The sequence below is a fragment of the Aedes aegypti genome, chromosome 3 (assembly GCF_002204515.2).
Source record: "Aedes aegypti strain LVP_AGWG chromosome 3, AaegL5.0 Primary Assembly, whole genome shotgun sequence".
Lineage (NCBI taxonomy): Eukaryota > Metazoa > Arthropoda > Insecta > Diptera > Culicidae > Aedes > Aedes aegypti.
Genome location: NC_035109.1, coordinates 243,767,171 through 243,787,516, shown reverse-complemented (window position 1 = coordinate 243,787,516; position 20,346 = coordinate 243,767,171). Strand labels below are relative to the sequence as shown.

At 37.6% G+C, this 20,346-nt stretch overlaps 1 non-coding gene across 1 annotated transcript; it reads right to left on the bottom strand.

Moving 5' to 3' along the window:
• Positions 1-17,439: 17,439 nt before the first annotated feature.
• Positions 17,440-17,511, bottom strand: Trnap-cgg. The gene has a single exon. It is a non-coding gene; the product is annotated as a tRNA-Pro (tRNA).
• Positions 17,512-20,346: the final 2,835 nt, after the last annotated feature.

Genomic DNA, 20,346 nt, shown 5'->3' with positions numbered 1-20,346 from the left:
ATGGAGGAACGTTTACGAATGGTTGGATATAATGATTTCGTGGACGGTAGTGCAATGAAATTGTTTACATGGATGGTTAATGATATTCTGATGAGATAATGGTGTTCGGAAATTATGTTAACAAGTGGTTATACGTCTATTTTTAGATGGAAGAATCTCGAGGTTTCCCTCCCTTCCGATGCGATCGGATTGAGTCAGCGAAGTTGGCCAAAGAATGGAAACGCTGGAAGGAATCTCTCGACTGCTATTTCGAGGCTTACGGGATAACCGATCAGAGAGTTAAACGAGCAAAGCTGCTGCACCTGGGTGGATCCGCACTACAAACTGTGTTCAGAAATCTTGGAGACCCCGAACACGTACCGTTGGTTGCGTTGGATCCAAAATATTATGACATGGCCATCGATCAACTAGATGAGTTTTTTGAACCGCGTCATCAAAGCACATCTGAACGCCGAAAGCTTCGCCAGATGAAGCAGCAAGCTAACGAGAGGTTTGCTGATTTTATGATACGCTTGAAGCAGCAAGCATCGGAATGCGGGTTTGACAGATACGGGTCTGAAGTAGGCCAGATCTTAACCAATATCTATCTCACGGATGCCGTTGTGGAAGGATGCATGTCGAACGAAGTGCGCAAGATGATATTACTGAAAGATCTTCCTTTCCCGGAAATAGAAATGCTTGGGGTATCGCAAGAAGGTGTGGAGTTACAAGTTGAAGAAATTTCGGAAGGACAACGACCAGGAAAAATGTACAGAGTGACTGAACAAAGAGCAGACCGTCGCAAAATCACCAGTAATGCCGAAAAATTGCAAGGGAGAAACTGCTACAATTGCGGACGGCTGGGCCACATTTCTATATCGGCGGGTTGTCCAGCTCGCGGAAAGCAATGCCACAATTGCAAAAGTTTCGGGCACTTCGAAAAACTCTGTCGGAAGCCCAAGCGTCAGTATGAGAGAACGTCGAATGCGAAACAGATCCGTGCAATTGAAACCACTCACATGTCTGATGACACCCCGGTAGGGCAAGATTTGCCGGGAAGCCCGGAGAAGGATAAAGTGTATTATGCGTTTTACACTGGAAATGAGTTAAATGTAATTCCATGCGTAATTGGAGGAGTAAAAGTCGACATGCTGGTGGACTCAGGCGCCGATGCCAACCTTATCACCGCCAAAGCTTGGTCTATGATGAAAGAAAAGCACATTTCAATACATTCTTCCGAAAAAGGAAGCTGTAGAATGCTGCGTGGATATGGTAGTGACAAACCACTTACCATTCTGGGCTCGTTTACATCTGATGTTGCTACCGGTTCAAAATCTGTTCGCGCAGAATTTCTAGTGGTTGAAGAAGGTCAGCGTTGTCTATTAGGAGACAAAACGGCCAAGCAGTTGGGTGTGCTGCGAGTAGGCATAAACGTTGGGCAGGTGGCAAACGTGCCGAAACCACTGGGCAAAATCAAAGGCATCAAAGTTAACATTCAGGTGAACCCAGAGGTAACACCTGTTTTCCAACCGATGCGCAGAATTCCTTTACCGCTGGAAGAAGCGGTTGGCAGAAAAATTGATGAACTTCTGAAGCGTGACGTAATTGAAGCTAAATCGGGTCCAACCAGCTGGGTGTCCCCATTGGTCGTTGTTGGGAAAGCCAATGGGGAGCCTCGATTGTGTCTGGATTTGCGTCGGGTCAACGAGGCTGTGCTTAGAGAGCACCACCCAATGCCGGTTGTCGAGGACTACATCGCACGTCTGGGACAAGGAAGCATTTGGAGCAAACTCGATGTAAAAGAAGCGTTCCTGCAAATAGAGTTGGCAGAGGAGTCAAGAGATTTAACCACTTTCATCACGAGTCGCGGGTTGTTCCGTTTTAAGCGCCTTCCATTTGGGCTTGTTACAGCGCCCGAATTGTTCCAGAAGGCGATGGACGAGATTCTGGCGGGCTGCGACGGGGCATACTGTTTCATCGACGACATAACCATCGAAGGAAAGAACGCAGAGGAGCATGATAATCGCCTTGAGAAGGTAGAATGAATAATTTGATTTTCTTCTTCTGTTTTATCACGTGAATTTTTAAAGAATGAATAAAAAAACATGGTAAAGTACTTATATAATGTTTATTTTAGGTTTTGTCTCGATTGAAAGAGCGATGTGTTGAGCTTAACTGGGAAAAATGTAAACTGAGAGTTACTGAGCTTGAGATTCTTGGCCATAGGATTGGCACAAATGGAATAAGCCCATCTGAATCGAAAATTGCAGCCATACGCACGTTCCGCCAACCTCAGAACGAGGCTGAAGTGCGAAGCTTTTTAGGGTTGGCAAATTACATGAACAAATACATTCCAAACCTTGCTACGATTGATGAACCCCTAAGGAAGCTATTACAGAAAGATGCGAAATTCGAGTGGACAGAGCGTCAGTCTGATGCATTCGAAGCAATTAAGGCAGCATTGTGCAGAGTCGAGAATCTTGGGTTTTTCAAAATGGAAGATCGCACCGCTGTGATAGCGGATGCAAGTCCTGTGGGGCTAGGAGCAATACTAGCTCAGTTTGATAAGGATGGACGACATAGAGTAATAAGTTTCGCTTCTAAATCATTGACTGAAACAGAGCGACGTTACTGTCAAACAGAGAAAGAAGCTCTAGCTCTTGTATGGAGTGTGGAGCGGTTCCAGTATTACCTTTTAGGAAAACCTTTTGACCTGGTAACCGACTGCAAAGTTCTAGAGCTTCTATTCTCCAAGCGATCTAAACCGTGCGCTCGCATAGAACGATGGGTTCTTCGGTTGCAAATGTTTGAATACAAAGTAGTGTATGTATCGGGGAAAGATAACGTTGCAGATACATTATCGCGACTCGCTGTGCGAGATGCAAAACCGTTTGATATCACTGAAGAGGTTATTATACATGAAGTATCTACATACGCTGCTGGAAGCGTGGCACTCACATGGCGGGAAATACAGGATGCTACTAATACCGATAGTGACATACAGCAAGTGAAAAATACGCTAGAGTTAGGTCATCTTCAGGATTTAACTGTTGAATATCGTGTTTGCGCGAATGAGTTGAGTGTATACGAAAACGTCCTCCTACGTGGTGATCGGATCATCGTACCACTGTCGCTTCGCAAAAGAGTATTAGCCACTGCACACGAAGGTCATCCAGGCATTACTATGATGAAGAATCACCTTAGAACAAATGTTTGGTGGCCGAAAATGGACGCTGAAGTAGAGAGATATGTTAAACAATGTAGAGGGTGTACATTGGTTGCTGCACCTGAACCACCAGAGCCAATGCAACGTAGTCAGCTTCCATCATCTCCATGGCAAACGATAGCACTTGATTTCCTGGGACCTCTTCCTGAGGGGCAGCATATACTAGTTGTAATAGATTGTTACAGCAGGTTTATGGAGGTTGTAGAGATGGAAAGTACAACTGCCAAAGATGTTGTACGGGAACTCTCAATCATGTTCAGCCGATATGGAATGCCTAGCGCACTGAAAGCTGATAATGCACCACAGTTGAGTGCTGAATGTGCCGAGTTTCGTGAGTTTTGCGTAGCTAATGGTATAAAGCTTCTGAACACAATTCCCTATTGGCCGCAATCAAACGGAGAGGTTGAGCGCCAAAACCGCTCTATTCTTAAACGACTGCGAATTTCCCAAGAACTGGGTCAAGATTGGAGGGTAGAATTGAGGCGTTATTTGCTGACTTATCACTCGACTAAGCATCCAAGCACAGGTAAATCCCCAGGTGAGTTGATGTTCGGCCGTCACATCAAAAGCAAATTGCCAACTGTGATCAATTTTGATGAGGATGCCTGTGTACGCGAGCGTGATGCTATTTCTAAAGAGAAGGGTAAAGTGTATGGCGATAAGAAGCGTCAGGCTAGAGGAAGTGAGTTACTGGAAGGGGATGTGGTGCTTGCAAAACGAATGCGTAAAGCTAGCAAGGTAGATAGTGATTTTGCTAATGAAGAATTCATCGTCAAAGAAAAGACTGGAACTGATACAATCATTCAATCGAAAGTAAGCGGGAAACAGTATAGGCGTAGTTCAGCTCATTTGAAGAAAATTGGAGATCGCGAAACAGTTGACGACAGCGTGGTTCCTGGGAAGGAGAAAATTGGCGATGAAAATAACAGAGATTTGCCAATTGAACCATCGTCGGAAGAAAACCATTGTTTAAAACGAGCATCTGGCGCTAAAAGGATTTCTAATCAGCCAGTGCGGTATCAAGACTATGTAACATACTGAATGGATTTAAGATATAAAGTGAAACTGCAGTTTGAAATAAAAATGGGGATTGTAGTATATTACCACTACCTTAACCTTAATAAATAAAGATTATCTCTAATGTATATTACCTTTCATTCTGAGAACTTTGAGCTACACACTGGGGACGGTGGGAATGGGACTGGGAAGGGGACATTCATACGCACGGTAGCAAGACGAGTGGACGTTATACTACACTCTTCTTATAGATAAAGCATACAACAGCATTTGGTAGGAAAGTTTGATAGTAAAACTTAAACAAATCATTCATTTTTCAACAAACATTTTTGAAATAGTTCAAAGCTAGCTATCAAATTGTACATTTAACCATCAAAATCGCAAATCTCATGGAATTCAAGGCAGAATTATACAACATTATACAATATTTTCATCCTTGACCAAGATCACAGGGTTTGACGGTGCCAAAGTAGAAGGTGCACCATAATAATATCCGTCTGTGGAACATATCACTTTCCCAATACTTTCGCATACCTCTAACAGCTTTTCGAGTTGCATAACGAATAATTATACAACAATTTGCAGAAATTGCTAAATGATGGTAAATGCACCCTGATATGATTTCTGATACCCTCAAATGGTCTTCTACGAAATGGATCAATGCACGAGTTCACTAATTTGACGTTTCAGCGGTGCCGAATTCACTCGTTGCCATGGTTACGTAAATAATATGGCACCGTTCAAACGTCAGATAGTGAACTCGTGCATCGGTCCATTGCAACAAATGGTGTACGCAGTTGGTTTCAGAACTCGATCAGTCAACACGGTAATTATCCAAACGCACGACTCGTGCTGTAAAAATATCATTCTGCAATTTGTTGTGTAAACTACTATTTAAATCCTAACTGGTCGGTGTTCAGACAGACTGGACCAAGTGTGTTTTAGTGGTTTCAGGAAAACGTATCCCAGGCATTCCAAATATCAAAATATTGGCAATATTTGCTGTAATAATGGAACTTATCTTTTTAATGATACATCTGTATCGAAATAGTATCGAAAAAATTAGAACTGATGGAAACCTTGACGTATCTTTAAAACGTTAAAACATCATCTAGTCCGGTCCCTCTGAACACCGACCAACTAGTGGTCCCGGCAAACTTCGTCTTGCTATCAAGTAGGTTGTTGTAAAACGTCATATAATGCCCCATTAAAAATAACACCTCCGTTCTCCTGAATATTCCGGAGACTTTCCTGAAGTTTTTCCTTGCACTATCACGTCGCATCCCTAGTTGATTGCAGCTGTGAAAAACTTACGTAAATCCGTTCATCCGTTCTCAAGCTGTTTTGTGACATACAAACATCACTCCATTTTCATTTATATAGATATAGATAGATAATTTTTCATCTATACAAATAAAAATGAACTGCTACGGAAAGTTAAATGTAATATGGGTTAAACGAAATTAAAATAAAAGAATGATTGATTTTTTCCAAATATGAATTATGTGATGTCTAACGCAGAACATCTTAATATAAGAAGTGCATGGAATGTTCGAAATGCTACTTATAAAAAAAAATGAAAAAAATAGCAGCTTACCCTGTGATACAAATAGGTCACACCATAGCTAACCACCTATGGTATATTTCCAAAACTAGATTTAGGGAATTAGGAATTTAAACGCCGATGAAAAATGTTAAGATGATAATAGTTCTTTGAAATCGATTTAATCAAATTTTGGACAATGATTAAATTTTTTTGGCTTATTAATATTTAGCGGTTTTTGATCTTTTTGAACCTTTTTATAATTTGTTCAATCCTTTGATTACTGACTTTTAAACATAATAGTAATAAAAGTATGATATTTTATTATGGATCCGGGTTTCTTTGATAATGCAGGTAACTCTGATAGTGTAGTCGATCATATTTGAAGCTTCATATTCTAATATTAAAAATTGATGAAATTTTAGCAAAACAGTTTTAAACGATCACTGTTTGAAGAACTTTCAAAGAGCTTGTAGATTATTCTCCTTTGCCTAGTTATAGTAGAACAGTAAAATTCAGTGCCAAATCCCCTAGCAAGGAGCATTTTTACAAATTTGGGCCATATTTGTTGTCCAAGTAAAAAATGCCTATGAAACGTTAAACGCCGTTGCATACCTTTGCAACGTCCTATAAGCTTTGGGTAATTCATTCGATGTTGTTCGAAATATACTTATTCATACTCCAAAAACAATTGATTTATGTTCAATTTAATGTTAAGGCATACGTATTTATTGATATCTGTTCAGAAATATAAATTTGTATAAAATCTTATAAACTTATGTTATGTTTGTTACAATTTTGTGCACATACAAGGATTTTTACATAAATCTTGCAAAACCTTATCCACGTTCTGTATTAATCATTTGCGTAGCTAGGATTTTTTTTTCTGGAGGGGGGCTAAGAAAGGACTAGCAAATTTTTATTATAGTAGTAATGTCGGTAGCAATATTCACGATTTCTATAAATTTCATAGTTCACATAGTTGTATTGATTTTATTTGTTTGAGCTTTTACTTTCATATCGCTGCACATTCGTGATTTAAATTTTTACCACGAAAAATATTCATTCTTCGTCTAATCCAGTAAAAAAAATCCTTCAAAATTTCCAAAAACAAATCGCGAGGAATTTTCTTTACGATTTATCCACGAACTTTCCATATATTTAATCATGTGCTTTTAAGAAATTTCTCTGAGAATCCACACTGAGACTTCTTTATTATAATTTACCAGTTTTCACTTAGAACCTCCTAGGGTTCCCACGGAAAATTATTCACTGGAGTAGTAGGGGATCTTACGTATTGTCGGCAGCTTAAGCAGCTGAACTTTTAAGAAGGCAATTTTACGCAACAATAGAGCACAACATTATGCAGGAGACACCTAAACCACACTTGAGCACTCTTTGTTCATTAATTATTATACATAAAACACTATTTTGTTCTCTTAATCTTCTATTTTTCCTAATCAAAGTCACGAGGCACTTGTTCTTTTATCGGCAATGCAATTACTATTGTCGGCAACAAAACTGTTCACATCGGCAATCCAAAACTGCGCAAAAACTAGTTTATGTATTGGTAACATTTCGTATTTGTTGACAATTCCCGAAATTAAACGTCACTCATGTTCTACTCGTTGAAAGGGCCAATGCAGAAAAATACTGACTACACTGAGAAAAGAAATGCAGTTATAAATATAATAGCGGATAGTCAAATTGAATACACAACGCCACTAAATTTATGCAGACTAAGGCGCCGTCCACATATTACGTAACGCTCTAGGGGAAGGGGGAGTAGGCTCAAACGTTGCGGCTCAAACACAACTTTTTTTTTTCATGCAAGGACCGTTGCGGAGGGGGAATGGTCGAAAATTGTACATTTTAACGTTATGTCATAAATGGACGCTGCCTAATTTCATTTACATTTATTTTATCGAATATTTTTTGTATTCAATCTCACTATGGCAGCATTTCGGCTTTAAAAATTGCCATGTCATGGTAGTAAACTTGCAGCAGGTGTGAATCCAACCTAGAAGTTGCAGCGTGACGTCATGGTTAATTGATTCATAATATTGTGCTCTGCAAGAAAAACCCACAGAACGCGATTATCGGATTACTTGAATTTCAGAGTTGCGTTTGAATGGGTTACATACATGCTCCTATTCGCTACTCGCACATGCGCTACTGTCTATTAGGGTGCGGCTTATTTTTCAAAAGTTCTCAAAACCAAAAATTCGTGTACTCTTCTGAATTCGAATCATATTAGTAGAGAAACCTCAAAGTTTGAGCCACAGTTGTTAAATTTTTTTAATGCGAAAGGTCAAGAATTTCACCGTGAATAGGGTCCTAAACCTAAGTCCCAATTTAAGTACCACACACTTAATTTTGGGCCAAGAACACATGTTTACTCAATTTTTGAATGCTTTTCAGTGGTTTACGGTCAAAAAACATTTTTTTTCGGATTTTTGAGATTTTGTTTCACCCTTTGGTTTAAACTCAAATAATGGGTGTATTTTGTTTTCCGTGCCCCTACCGAAATGTCAGATAGGAACAACCCCAGTGTTAAAACGTTGAGCCACAGGCATTTTTATCGACTAAGAGAAAATCAAACATGATCAAAAGTGTCAAAGTTTAAATTTGGACCCATTTGTTAAATTAAAATTTAATTATGATATAGTCGTTATTTGAGCGGGAAAATTTACCAAAGTAGTAGCAAGAACACGCTATATCGTGTTATTGAATAAAAACAAACACTATTCGCTGACAAGCTGAATGGCTCGATATGGTTTTGGTCTGTAAAGGCTGCTGCTCTTGAACGCTCTATCACTAAGTTATTACCGAGAGAATGAATGGTATTACACTCCAACCTCTTTTTATGACCTTTTCTTTACGGACGGTTTGTTTTACGACCACTTTTTTACGACCGAAATTCAGATTAACAACCGTTTTTATAAATGATCAATATCTTAAAAAGTATTCAAAATAGAGGACCATGATGTTCAGCAAAATTGTTCAGTAGTTCAAGGGCTAACATATGGTTGTCACTGAATTGCGGAATTATACCACTAGGTGGCGCTAGTGAGCATCGAAATTTTGTTTTGCGGATAGCTCAGGATCGTGATCACTTAGAAAGATAGCGCCTTCTGCAAAGTTGTTCAGTAGCTCGAAGACTATCATTATGAAAGCTATGAAATTCAAAATGGAACTTTCAGGATCCTGACCACTTAGAAAGATCGCATCTTCGGCAAAGTTGTTCAGAAGCTCAACGACTATCATAATTCTAGGAAAGAGATTTGTTTTGCGGTTGTCTTAGGATCCTGGCCACTTAGAAAGATGGCGCCTTCGGCAAAGTTGTTCAGTAGCTCAAGCGCTATCATTATAAAAGCAATAAGATTCAAAATTTCACCACAAGGCGGCGCTAGTGAGCATCGAACATTTGTTTTGCGGATATATCAGGATCCTGAATACTTTGAGAGATGGCGTCTTCGATAAACTTGTTGAGAAGCTCAACTTTGCCCAAGACGCCATGTCTATGTAGTCATCATTCTAAGTGGTCAGGATCCTGAGATATCCGCAAAACAAAAATTCTACGCTCACTAGCGCCGCCTGGTGGCCAAATCTCGAATCTCTTGGCCAGAATAATGATAGTCCTTGAGGTACTGAATAACTTTGCCGAAGACGCCATCTTTCTAAATGGTCAGGATCCTGAGATATCCACAAAACAAAAATGCTACGCTCACTTGCGCCGCCTGGTGGCCAACTTTGCCGTAGACGCCATTTTTCTAAGTGGTCAGGATCCTGAGATATCTGCAAAACAAAAATTCTACGCTCACTAGCGTCGCCTGGTGGCAAAATCTCGAATCTCTTGGCTATAACAATAATAGTTCTTGAGCTACTGAACAACTTTGCCGAAGACGCCATCTTTCTAAGTGGTCAGGATTCTGAGCTATCCGCAAAACAAATGTTCGATGCTCACTAGCGCCGCCTGGTGGCAAAATTTTGAATCTTATAGGTTTCATAATGATAGCGCTTGAGCTAATGAACAACTTTGCCGAAGACGCCATCTCTCTAAGTGATCAGTATCCTGAGAAATCCGAAAAACAAATGTTCCATGCTCACTAGCGCCGCCTGGTGGCAAAATTTTGAATCTCATAGCTTTCATAATAATAGCGCTTGAGCTAATGAACAACTTTGCCGAAGACGCCATCTTTCTAAGTGGTCAGGATCCTGAGCTATCCGCCAAACAAAAATTCTATGCTCACTAACGCCGCCTGGTGGCAAAATCTCGAATCTCTTAGCTAGAATAATGATAGTCCTTGAGCTACTGAACAACTTTGCCGAAGACGCCATCTTTCTAAGTGGTCAGGATCCTGAGATATCCGCAAAACAAAAGTTGCATGCACACTTGTACTGTCGGTGACCCAATTTCACTTAAGCAGTGTTGCCAGCTACGACAAAATTTTGAACCCTTCATGAAAAACTGGATTACATTTGAAGAGTATTGCTATGTTGCTAGAAATTCTATTTTTCTGTTCCGCTAAGAAGTTTTATGGTTTTGATCTTTTCTTTATTCTTCTTGAATAGTGTTGTCAGTCACATGAATATTTGTGATTCGGCTGACTGTATAGCACGCAACACTTCCTTCAACTTTGGTGAACATTCGGTACCGTCATCTTTAAAAATTTTTGGTATTTGCATATCACACTCTCATAAAATTGGCTATTTTGATAACAATCAAGCAGTGTTGCCATTACCAAAATATGAAAACTTGAACGGCCATTTTGGAAAGTTCTCAACCGATGCTTCAACTTTGCCGAATATCTCGAATCACTATTTCCGCATATAGACGTTGCATTTTTTAAAAACATAATTATTACCCTGATTTTTTAACGACTGATTGTTTTTACGACTTCCCCGATAACGGTCGTAAAAAGAGGTTGCGGTCCGATTGCGATGTCCCAGGATTTTATTTTTTTGTTTTTTGAATAGCACTCTCCGAATATGGTTCGATCAGCTAATTCGGATCAAAATCCAAACCTTGACAGTAATTTTTAAGGTTTATATTATTCTCAGTGTATTAGAAAATCAGAATAGACCCTTTTCAAATCTACTCACTTTTGATTTGACACAATTACATCATTCACTGATTGCCTGTAGAACAACAGGAGTGTTGCCAAAATAGTTAACCTCTTAAAAGACGTATATTTAATATGTTTCTCAGTATATTGAAGTTTATGCGCCACAATCTTCAAATAAGGAAGGCATTGAAAGGCTCAATTATTACCCATGCATGCTTTGTTGCCTAATTTCAATAAATTAATTAGTTGTGTTCGATCTTTTCTGTGAATTTAAATCGTGAATAATAATTACACCGAAATTGAATATGGTTTTCTGGCAACCTGGTGCAGTAATAAAAAGTGATTGCCGAGGAAAACAAAGTTCATTAATTTTAACTTGTGATTTGAAGAATAAAAATTAAGTATTTTCAAGTGCTTTATAGACCAATCAAAAGTATAATTGTGCATAAGTTATCGGTGCATAGATTTTGTGAAAAAATTGGCATTGGAGCGGAGAATTGGACCTTTCGAAGTGGTGAGTTTTTCTTAAGCTGTTCTTGTGTTGTTCTATTCGGCAGCTCACGAATGACGATGATTTCGTAAGCATTTATTTCATTTAATATTAAAACCCATGTTATATAATATTTTTGTGAAGGATGTGATTTATATGGAAGATTATAGTTCAAGGAACATGTTGAGTACATTGAAGGTAACCCTTGTTCCGTAGATAAATTCTAACAAGGACGATAAGTTAGTGTTGCCGAAAATACCCTCAGGGTGCCGAAGCCATCATTTACCCTAATAAACTTTTTAAAAGTTTTTCAACTCGATTTTTTGAAAGTACGCAAAATTTACAACAAAAAGGTATACGGGAAAATCTGGCTAACTTTTACCGTTTTAAAGATACAGCGATTTTAATACAAAATTATGATATAATTTTCAATTTTCGGCAATTTTTGAATGTTTTTCGAGGCTCATAAGCCTAGAAATTTGTTCATTGTCTGAAAGAGCAGATAATTTTTGACTAAAATGTTTGAAAAAATATTGATTTGGTAATTTTTCATGGTATGAGGCGAAATAAAAAATGAGCCGTGTAAAAATGATTTATTTATTTTTTTAACGAAACACAACTTCAACATTCAACATTGTGATATTTTGATATGTAATTATCAAGAAAATATGGAACAAAATGGTCAAAGTTTAAGAATAACAAAATAACGAATATAAAGCAGTCAATACGTGAAATGCATTTATATCTATTTAAGATAATGAAATATTTCCATTCGAAAACAAAAGCTTTATGAGTAGAGGAGTAACGTGCCCAGTTGTCTCACACAAATATACCTGATGTTTTCTTAAAGTACAGCACGTTGGTATATTTTTGTGGTCGGACAGAAACGTACCTAATAATTGATTCATGTTGGTATAAAAAAGAGCTAATGCAGCAAAGAAACAAGCTAGTGATAAACAAGCAAGTGATAATCAAGTGAAAAGTAAAAGATAGCTTAGAACAATGAAGTGTAAAATGAACACCATCAACAAAGGTTGTGTAAATGTGTTTTCAAAAAAGTGTTCAAAAAGTTATCGAAATCTCACGGAAAGTAATATTGCCAAATTAGTTGAACTTTTGCAGATGAAAATCAGCTTAATAAACAATTTAAAATTTGCGATTCGTGTCGTTTACAATTGGCCGAAAGAACAACATTATCAAGCAGTGATGACTTATCAAGTAGTGAAGAGGAAGATGTTTGCATGGAAGAGGAAACAATAGAAGCACCAGCATCAGCAACTTCAATACAGTCATCGGATTCCAATATTTTCAAACTGTAATGATAGTAAAAACAATTGTAAACAATATGAAAAAGTAAGAAATTTGTATCAAAATAGGACGCTCCATCATTGTATGAGAACATGAAATAAAATGCTTTCAGAAAAAAAATATTCTCTATTTTATCAACTCGAAAAACATCCGAAAACAATTAAAAGCTGTGAATTTTTATTTTAAAATCGCTGTATCTCGGAAACTGTAGCAATTAGCAAAATTTTCTCATATACCTTTTTTGTTGCAATTTTTGCGTACTTTCATAAAATCGGGTCGAAAAGCATTCAAAAAGTTTATTTAGACCATATTGAAAAATCAACCTTTTTTAAAAAAATCATAACTTTTTTGTCCATGATTTCTCCATCTTGACCCACTGTGCAAAAGACTCCATTTTTGTCTACTTTAAAATATATAAAAAAATCAAAAAAACGATATTTGAGAAAATGGATTTTTAAGCTTTATTTTCGAAAAAATATTACAACATTTTTTTACAGTGTATATTTTTTTTTTCAGATAGTTCCAACAATAACCTGGAAGACACCAAACCGATCAGACAAATAGTTTCTGAGTTTTAATTTTTTGAAAATTGTTAAGGCTTTTTTTTTGGCCCTTCTCAAAAGTAACGCTAGGGTAAAAATGTCGAACCGATGATGCAAATAGGCATTTTTGGGTATAAAGAAAGCATATGCCAAATTTCAGCCAAATCAAAAAATACAAAAGTAAACCGACATTCGAATTCAAATGGAACCGCTCTTCTACCAATAATCGATAAAACTATTGCTAAACAAAATAAGTGAAATAGATCTCTATAAATTTCTTTATGAATATTTTAGTCTATTACCCCTTCCCAGTCATTTTGTTAAATGTTTCTCTGCAGATTCCTTTACCGCTATTCAAAAATATCGCCACGGTTTTCTTTGAAGATAAAAAAAAACTTTTCGTACAGTGGATCCACAATTAAGAATCGTCCACCATTTATGAATCAGCTGACTTTAAATGACAAAATAACAACAACAATCAACACAAAACTTCACGTAAACAATTTTACTCAAAATAAATTATAAGCGAAAATGTTTCCGTGATGTTTTGTGCTATTTTTTACTGTCATTTTGTCCTTTAAAGTCAGCTGATTCATAAATTGTGGGTGATTCTTAATTGTGGATTCACTGTAGATATTTCTTGTGTAATCCGGGGATTTGGAACAGAACTTCAAAATGACGCAATTTGTGATGTGTTTTGGAAATATTTCTGAAGGTTTTAAATGAACTTCGTAAGATATTATGTAATAAAATTTTGGGGAAAACTATTTAAAGCAATTTCTAGTAGAACTTTCAGTAAAATATCTCAGTATAATATTTCACATAATCAGTTGAAATTTTAAGAATTTCTTTAGTTGAATCCGGGAACATCCGCGAACATATTCCGAATAAAAAAAAAGTGGACATAGAAGGAATGGTTGTCCTCCAGGAGGAACTCACATTGAAAGTGAGAACCAATCTCATCATCTTCACTTTATGCGATGCTTATATGTGCAAAGTTTCACGTATAAGGTGTCGCGAAAAAGATTTTTAGAAGAGATTTTCAGCCCGTGGCTGGTTTATCTCCAAATGTGCATATTTTGTATGGCGAAAAATAACATGCAATGCAAGTGTGTAGATTTTATTTCTAACTAGTCTGAACTCTTATGCGACTTAATTTGTGATAACAAAACTGATTTGACAACTGCTACGGATTGATCCGATTTACTTTATACGAGTATACGGAACGAAACAAAATGCACTGATGAACTCGGAAAATTGCGTTTAATGTGAGGAAACTCGTCACTCAAACGATTTCTGTCACAGTTTTGTGCGGCTGTGATGTTATTGGTACAAGTAAACGAGTTTTTGCGTTAACTCTTATGCGACTTCATGTTGTCTAGGTATAGTGTGTGATTAATTTTCAAGAGATTTGTAGCAGAAGTTTTGAAGCCGACTTTCGATATTCCATTTTTGATAGGCATTTTATTATACTAAAATTCTTCAAGGAACTTCGAGGTCTGGCTTTGAAAAATTTGCTGCAAATTCGTTGGACATTAGTCAATTTGATTTTTTTTATGTTTTTTTCAGATTTTTTCAGAATCATAATGCAATGAAAATGCTGCTTCGTGCAAAAACGGCATTATTTGTATTATTTAGTAAATACGAATTTAAGGAACCGGATTTCCAGAGTATTGACAGTTTTGTGTACCACAGTATGTTTTGCGAAGGAGATGTCGAAAAATTGCACTTATCGCATACAACAACAAGTTAGTTCTAGTGATTGATTGGTTAAGCAACATTCGAAGAGTTTCTTCCGGTTGTTGCGCGATTCACCGAAGTCAGAACCACCACGCTGATGCTGTGCACGACAAGCGAGGTTTTCCTACAATTGTTGCACAAAAAAATATTGTTACTACTGAATGGTTTTTTTTTGTCAATATCAAGCCATGTAAATTGATTCAGGAGATTTTTCTTCACGTTAGAGTCATGTGAATTGTGCTTTCATTTTTAATATTTATTATCATCAAAAACTCTGGGGGAGGGGGGTCTGGATAACTGGAGATCAGTATTTGATCCATATTTTCATAATCGGAAGGTTTTGAAATATTCTATCGGTGAAATTTTTTCCATACATTTTGTATGGGCTGAAATGTGCCGAAAAACGAGGATGGGTTTTAGTATAAAAAAAACAGCTGAAAAGTGTAAAAAATCAAAATTTCACCGATAGAATATTTTAAAACCTTCCGATTAGGAAAATATGGATCAAATACTGATCTATAGCGAGAAAAAATCCGATGCACATTCGATTTTTTAATCGTCTGATTCAGACATAGCGTGTGGAGGGTTCCTACGTCAATGCTATTAACATTCTCCAATCCAGTAGGTGAATTCCGGCGCACATTTTCTTCGAAGAGAAGAAATTTTCTTCCATAACTGAACAGCAAGAAAATTTTCTTTTCTTCGAAGAAAATACGCGCCGGAATTCGCCTACAGTTCTAACTGTAATAGGGTAGTTTGGTTGTTGATTTCCATGTGTTTAAATACGCATTATCAAAATTACCTCAAAACCGAAAATTGACTTTCAAAAAATTATGGGTAAATGCTAAATTAATCGTTATGCAATTTTCAACTTGTAGCTTTAAATGTAGAGCTCTTGAGTCATAGAAAAATTGATCATCATGTGAAGAAATTTGGGAAGTTTTCTTTAAAAAATGTCAAAAAAGTCGAGTGTTCGGAACATGACTTCAATTTTTTCGGAGCATGAGACAAATGGTAACGAGAAGAGAGGTTTGAAGTTAATTTAATACAACCAGATTCTTCTTACAAGATTGATTACCTAATTTTGAAAAAAGCTGAAGCATAGAAATTTCCAAAATTACAAACTATTTTTGTGTTTCGTTGTGAATGGAAAAATGAATATTTTTATGAGAAAATCGAACAGTATTTGCTAATTTAATTACTAAAAGTTTTTTTAGTACACAATATTTTGAAATTTTAAAAGTTTTGTAGAACATTCAAACAATTAGAATCTGCGGTATGTCCTTTCAAATGTTTTGTTTATAACGGTAGTCATGGAGGTAGTCGATGTTCCATGACTCGATGTCGAATCATGGAACCATACTACATAGAAACAAAATTTCATAATTACTATGATGGTCCCTAGAAAAAGCTTTCCAAAGGATTTCTATTCCATGAATCGATATTTCCATGAGTCAATATCGACTCATGGAGGTTCCACTGCAGCACAGTCTAATCAATAACTTTCATAAGTTCGCTTTAAATTGACTGATACATATTGAGACGCAAGAAAGATAAATCTCTTGAATTCACTCGTCTAGCTTCGATTGGACAACACATCTAGGAAATTGTAGTTTAACATTCTTCGCAAAAAACAAAACCCCTTACACCAAAGATCGTTGGCCTTTCTGTGCCTTTAATTTGCATGTTTTCTTATCCAGTTCCCTTTGGCTTTCTAAAACAAGAGCGTGTGGTTGGTTAGGAGGTTCACGCATGTGCCCCCATTAGATTTCACGAACAGCCCGGCTGCCCACGTAATAGCTGTTCGCTAGAGCATTGCCAGCCGAATTGGAGCCCTCCATCAGACAATCATCAAGCGTGGTTCCCCTAATTTTGCAATTTTCTTGCACTCTTCACGAGGGTCAGCTGTTTGTACGGCGTAACGATATTACGAACAGCATTATGAGAGATGGATGAGAAAATTGGACATAGGTAGTCACTCACCCACCAGTCCGAAACCGGACCAACCGCCCATCGAATTCGGTGCAGAGTGAGCCCAGAAAACATACCAAAAATGGGATCCCAATTCGTTCGTGTTCCTTTGGTAGCAAAACGGGCGGTCCCACTCAGAGAAACCATAAGACGTTGAAGTTAACGAAATATACGACAATGTGTGACACAACTCGATCTCTTCGTCTTGAGCTGTCAATGATGGCAACAATATATTAAAAATTGACGGGATTAGAAGCAAAGCGCCTTTGCAATTTTTCATTCCATACAAATTTGTATTGGAGCCAAAAAGGATAAGTCAACCTTCTAAGAACTATGTTAGTTTTCCTGTTGAACGAAAAAATCACCTAAATCACCGCTTAGAAACAGTAGAACTTTTTAGTATACTTCCTGAGAATCACACACGGGGGAAAAGACATTGGCAATATTCAAAATTTTCAAATATTCAACGTGATAATGACATTTCACAGCGATTATTATATGCGTAGTGAATCTACCTGGGAATAAATTGCATATGGTGTAAAATAATCACCTTTGGGCTCGTCCGGGAATTGAACCCGGGACCTCTCGCACCCGAAGCGAGAATCATACCCCTAGACCAACGAGCCACCTTGAAAACTCGGTTGCTAAGATAGCAGCACACTATGTCAACAAGATTGCAATTAACAATACTGTGGATTCTGATCCAACAATAACAATAAATTAGGTTTACTTCTTCTATATTGCGCACATCACATTCTTTTCTGGTTTTGCTTTTGTTCGATTTATTTAAGCATCACGCACACTAAATGACGACTATTTCTGCTTTGATTTCGTTTCTATTCGACGATTGCGAGTGACGTGAAACATTACAACCTCGCATTTTGGAACGAACGTTTGTGCGAGGCCTCTGCATTGAAGGTGGCAATCAAACGGAGGATAAGATAACGTTCATAGCGTTTCAGTTCGATTGGCTTCAATTGGCGCTAATAGGACTCTGAATACATTCTAGTTTTGAGGCCCAAATACGCTGTTGTATGATACATATTCTAGTTGGAATTAAACGGTATAACACTTATTTGAATTTTCATTTACTTATTTGTACATAAGTGAATGAAATTTAGAATAAGTGTTTAACCGTTTAGTTCAAAATATAATTTGTATCCTACAACAGCGTATTTGGGCCTCAAAAGTAAGACTGTATTCAGAGTCCTGTGCTAGACATCCTCAAAAAGATTTGGATTCTCTTGGATTTGAAATGCACTATTTTGAAACTCGTTATTATAATCTGACGCCTAAGAAACCGGAGAAGCTATAAATCTAAAACGTAACTTATTTGGAAAAATTGGTTTTTATGTCGATTATACGATTGATTCTACTTCTGTAGCACGACACAGCGAGAATGTTTCAAGAAAAGCGAGAAAATAGCCTTAGGCTTTTATTATTAGGCCTTAGGGCAAATAGGCTGACTATTCTCGCCAGCTCGAAGTAAGAATTGGAGACGTCACCTCACACAAATTTGCTGCTCCGTCAGGCGTTCCTCAAGGCAGCCACCTCAGTCCAATGATATTTCTTCTTTACTTCAACGACGTCAATAAAAAAATGGAAGTTCCTCTTTTGTCGTGCGCCGAAGATATGAACATTCATTTTCAAGTAAGTTCGATCGCTGATGCTCACATTCTCCAGCAGGATTTGATATACTTCGCGGATTGGTGCAGTACTAACCGGATGAGAGTCAACCCAAGCAAGTGTGCCGTCATATCTTTCTGCCGGAAGAAGGAACTTTTGTTGTTCGAATAGGGTAAGTGTTCCCTTAGTTGTGGGTGTTCCTATAGTTGCGGTAGTGCCGTTTTCACTAATTTATTATATTAGTCACCGAACCAACACTGCCAATCGACGTATTGGCTTGTTGATACACGGAATAGTTGAAAAGAGCGTTCAAATTGCTTCAAAACTGATGAAATGTCACTAAAATTGTTAAAACTGTTCTTACTTGTACCAATAGTTGCGGTAAAGTGTTTCTATAGTGGAGGATCCCATAAGAAAATAACGGATACCGCAACTATAGGAACACAAATTAAAAATTTACCGCAACTAAAGGAACAGCGTACCAATAGTGGAGGTATTAGTTTTCACTGACATGCCGTGGATTACTGCGATGAAATCATTTTTCTCATTAAGTAAATGATTGTTACTTCCCGTTACAACATTAACATGTAAATTAATTGCCCTTTTTGAATTTAGGCGGTTAAATGAAGTTCAATCGTGCTTAGTACCTCCACTATACCACACTATCTACCCTACGATCTTTTCGGCACTTCTATCGAAAGAACCAGCTGCATAAAGGATCTAGGGGTGCAGCTTGATAGCAAATTATATTTCCAGCAGCACATATCATAGGGTCAAATGGTCCAAAATGCCACTTTAAGGATTTGTGTCGTTTTCTCTGAATGAGATCCACATTTTAACGCTATTTGAAGTCCTAACAGTAAATTTACAATATTTGCTAGCTACCATCATGAAAACATTCTCCAAATTTGAGTTTTTTAACGGGTTTAAATCGTGTAGAAAAGTTGGTTGAAAAATGGGGGTGGTTCAAAATGACCAAATGGATGGGGTAGAATGCTATTTAGTATGGAGAACTAGTAGTTAGCAACCATGTTTCTCCATGAATTTGCTCTGTGGTATGGAAACGCTTATTTCTTAATGAAATCATCGTAATACCTTAATGTTTAGGCAAAAAAGGAAAAAATGTTGAATTTCACCGGAAAATTAAGGAGAAATCTATGAGTTTATGTCCAAGGGTTGCGGCGGCAACTCTTGGGTAAACATATTTTAACATCGTTTGGCAAAGCATACAAATTGAAACGTTCTAGGAATGATTTAATAAGGTGGACCATTTTACCCCATCAGTGCGTCTTGAACCATGTTCCCCTACATGGTAGGGAAAGCTTCCAGAAGCCTCGGATTTCTGTTTCGTGTCGGCAAGGAGTTTACTGACATCTACTGCCTGAAGAATTTATACTGCTCGCTGGTGCGTTCCACCCTAGAATATTGTTCGCCGGTTTGGAATCCTTATTACAATAATGCAGTGGAAAGGATTGAAGCTGTACAGAGAAGGTTCATCCATTTCGCCCTCCGGCGCCTTCCATGGAGCAACCCATTCAGTTTACCCAGCTACGAGAGCCGCTGTCAGCTCATACAGTTGGAAACGTTGACAATACGTCGTAATGTTGCTCGTGCGTTATTCGTTTCGGATGTCTTCACTTCCAGGATCGAGTGCCAGGTATTGCTCAACAGTATCCAGCTGCAGGTGCACCCAAAACCCTACGAAACCGGAGTTTTCTACAAATTCCCCTTCGGCGTACGAATTACGGATCTTATGGGGCCATTGTTGGTCTTCTAAGGCTTTTTAATAGAGTTGCAGATTATTTCGATTTCCATCTGTCTAGAGAAGCGAGCAA